Source organism: Chrysochloris asiatica, unplaced genomic scaffold (assembly GCF_000296735.1).
Source record: "Chrysochloris asiatica unplaced genomic scaffold, ChrAsi1.0 scaffold00065, whole genome shotgun sequence".
Classification (NCBI taxonomy): Eukaryota; Metazoa; Chordata; class Mammalia; order Afrosoricida; family Chrysochloridae; genus Chrysochloris; species Chrysochloris asiatica.
The window spans coordinates 16,053,976-16,058,095 of NW_006408583.1; the positions used below are offsets into that span (position 1 = coordinate 16,053,976).

The window sequence follows — 4,120 nt, forward strand, 5'->3', positions numbered from 1 at the left end:
TTTTATCAAATTTAAAACTGTTGTGTATTTTAATGTGATTTAATGAAGAATTTTGTCTACAGAATTGCAGATATAAATGTTATATAGTCATGTACTACAAAAATAAAAACTTTGTTCATAAATATTGACTTATTATTGACTTAGAGTTATCAGTCATGTGGTTGTTGCTGCTAAGTAACCTTTGACTCAATTCCAACTCATAGTGATACTGTATAAGGTTTCCAAGGAGCAGCTAATGGGTTTGAACCTCTAAACTTGCAGTTAGTATTCCAGTGCTTACCCTACAGTGCCACACCAGGGCTCCAATTAAAAGAATATACTGGGAAAAAAAAAATCTTCGTTATCTTTCTCTCTGATTACTGTAATAATCATTTTGTGATTTGCTCTGCTTCAGACTTGTCCAGGGACCATGAGATTGCTCAGCTTCAACTTCCTAAGCCGTTCATACTGCAATTTACAAGAAGAAGCATAAGTAAACAGCACAAAGACTCCAGAGACACAGGCGCCCTTAGTGTTTCTTTTTGGGAATTAGTGGGCATTCTTCGTGCTTCTTCCAGTTATTAGTCTTGCTGTCTTTTTTGGCTAGTGCTGATCTGACCATTTTTTGGTGAGGGGATGTATTGGTTTCAATTCTTCAATAGTGTTTTTTATTTCCGGGAACTCTTATACAGGTTGCTTCATAGCAGCTCCACTACCTTCATCTAATATGTGCTTTAAAGCGGGTTCTCAGGGGAGCAGACAGTGGTTCCACTCTCACAACTGCTCAAATTCATGAATGCTTTTGACTGATTGATGATCAAGGATCTTGGGTTGATGCAAGCTTTGGATGAAACTTTTCTCCCTTCCAAGTTTTCTACTTGAGTTATGTTCACTCACGTCCACTCCAGATGCGAGACTTGGGTCATTGCTCTGAGTTCTCTTGCCCTTTTTCAGGTCTATAAAAGAATGTCTCACTTGGGCAACAACTGGCTTTCCATCAACAGATACAAACCAGGCTCTCTGGACAGCTCCAGGAAGGTCTGTTCTGCTATGTCATGGAGCTCTGATGAACATGGAGTAATTACAACAGCTTCATACAGGGTTCCAGGAACTGAGACAGATTGTAGTAAACTAATAGAATACTGGCTCCAATATGATATCTGGGATTGCAAGTTCTGCTGACCTTCTAGTACGATATCCTCTTCCATGGAAATTGGGGGCTGTGCATGAGAATGCATTGGCATTTTTGGCAAAGTGTGTGTTAAGTTCTGTTTACTAGTTCCATCCATTGACCTTAGACTGTCTGTCCCTTTTTATGTAAAGTACCTGATTTAGCAATATATAGCTGCTACAGAGTGGAGAAAAGGATGATGGCCATGGACTGACTGTAGATCTGCATAATGTGTAATTGTCCATACAGTCTTCATTTCCTGTGAGATTCCTTTTTCACTCTTGAACATCACCTAGAGATAGAGTATATTATGAACATGCTTAGTTGGTTTAGATTCTATATTGGACTCCACAGACTGCTTAAATTTTAGAGTAATTATTTGGACTGATTGCCAGAATGATACATCTTCATTATAGGATAAAAATTGTCCTGAGTTTTATCATGTAAACTCATCTGCTTCTCCCGGTCTAGTTCCTTTTCTTGAGGACAGTATGAAGAGCTTTTGGCATTGCATAACTGTGACTAGTCTTGAGCTGTTCATGCAAATGCAACTTTGACTGAACTTACGTGGTTTAATTGTGTTGTTGAAGTTGTTGGTCTCCTTTCAGGACCTCAAGTTTGGTGATCTTTCTTTCTTTTTTCTGTGTTGTACCACACTTATATCTGCAATAACAATGAAGTGCAGCAAAAATCCAACAACAAGGACTATGTTATTGTTGTTAAGTGTGTTAGAGTTGGTTCTGACTCATAGTGACCCTGTATAGGGTTTCCAAGGAGTGTGTAGTGAGCTTGAACTGCCAACCTTGCAGTCCAGTGCATTAACCCACAGCTCTGCACAGGACAGTGACTATGGTTGTGGTTATGTGCCGTGAGTAGGTTCCATAGCACAGTGACCATGTATAGGGTTTCCGAGGCTGTAATTCTTTACGGGAGCAGAAAGCCTCATCTATCTCCCATAGAAAAGCCAACTCATGACCATATGCTACCAGAGCTCCTTGAACAATGACTATGTTGTTGTTGTTGTTAAGTGCCGTAGTGTCCATTCCAACCCATAGCGACCCTGTATAGGGTTTCCAAGGAGCAGCTGGTGAGCTTGAACCACCAACCTTGCAATTCAAATGACTTTTCAGTCTGACGCATCAGCCTACAGTGCCACAGGACTCTGAACAATTATTATACTATTTTGTTGTTTTTAGGTGCCATTGAGTTGGTACTGACTGATAGCTACATTATGCACAGCAGAACAAAACACTGCCTATGTAGTTCCCCTTAATATTGCTGTAAGAAACATTTCATGGTAGTCAGTAATGTCCTTGGAACCTTCATTTATGCCTCTAGTTCCTGGAAGTGGAGCTGCTATCCAGTAGTCTAAATATGGTGCATCAAATGCCTAAATGAAGTGATTGTTGTATTCCTTGACAGGATTCCTGATGTGGTGATGAAGGATAAGCACAGGCCCCAAGGTCAGTTTGAACAGCTGAAATTCACCAGTCACTCCGAGGAAACCTTATACAGGGTTTCTGTGAGTCAGAACTGACTTGATGGCACTTAACAACAAGAACAACAGCAATGTAGTCTTTGATTTCACCTTGGCAATGATTTATCTAAGCTCCCATGCTCATATCAAGTCTCCAAGCATATATGATCTCCTGCATTCCTGCCATTTGTATGAAGAAGGGAGCGAGACCTGAATAGATGCATCCACCTTTAATTCTTTTCCTCCAGAATATATACTTTCACACGTATTGCAGCAAGAGGAAACAACTCAGTAGTTTTAAACTTGACTTATTGGGTATAATCCCAGTGTACAGAAAAGGATCCATTGTCAAAAATTGTTCTACAACTATAAAATGTTGTTGTTGTTATGTGCCGTGGAGTTGGTTCCGACTCATAGTGACCCTGTACAGGGTTTCCGAGGCTGTAAATCTTTACGGGACTAGAAAGCCTCATCTTTCTCCCGCAGAACAGCTGGTAGTTTTGAACTGCTGACCTTTCAGTTCGCAGCCCGATTCATAACCACTATTCTTAATACGATGGTTAATGGTTATCAATCATAGCTTGACCTTAAGACTAGTTTCTTTTTATTCCTTGTGCTGATTACTTGTTAATATATTTAAAGTCATAATACTAACTTTCCTTTACTTTTTTGAACATTTTATTATGATCTTGGTGGAAGTTCATAGAACAAATGAGTTTCTCATTCAATAATTGATACCCATTTTGTTTGATAAATTAGTTGTAATCCCCTCAATGTAACAACATTCTTCCCACTTCCTTCTTGGGTTCCCCATGTTTATTCTATTCTATGCATTTCCTGCCTTCTGAACTTTGTTTTTGGCAAATGCTTACCCTTTTGTTCTCCCATGGTCGGTTGTTCTGAGGAGGAGAATAAAAATTCCTCATCAGTATTATTGATCGCTTTGTAGTTCTGTTCATTGTTTGGTTGACATTATCCCGAGAGTGGGTGAAATTCCAGGTTAGAAAGGTGTTTAATGGCCACATTTTGGGGGGTTCCATTAGTCTCCGTCATACGAGTAAGCCTGGTCTTTTTTAGGATTTTGAATTTTGATTTGCATGTTTTCCCACCCTCTCTGGAACCTTTAATTGTGATTGTAGTCAGGCAATAGTGAGTAGGACACCATTCAGTTCTTCTGGTTTCAGGCTAGTGAAAATAATGGTTCAAGTGATCTTTTGGCCATGTAGACTAATTGTTTACTTGAGTCTTTGATTTTCTTCACTCTTCTTTACTCTGAGAGGAAGAGTCCAATAGTTTTCTCATCGATGGCTCCTCCCAGGCTTTTAAGGCCCTAGTTACTACTCACTGAATTATGATGTTAAACATTATGTTTATGGACTATGTGCTGTCAATTGACTTACTTGCCCCTTGAGACTGTTTCCTAAGCCTTAAAGCCAAGTGCCTCCATCCCTCAAGGTATTTTATTATGGCTAAGCCATTGGTATGACTTGCAT

The 4,120-nt window shown here is 39.5% G+C and overlaps 1 pseudogene; it reads right to left on the reverse strand.

Annotated features, from left to right (window-relative positions):
* Nucleotides 1-508: 508 nt before the first annotated feature.
* On the reverse strand, nucleotides 509-2,985 carry LOC102827783 (annotated as a pseudogene).
* Between the last annotated feature and the right edge of the window lie 1,135 nt (nucleotides 2,986-4,120).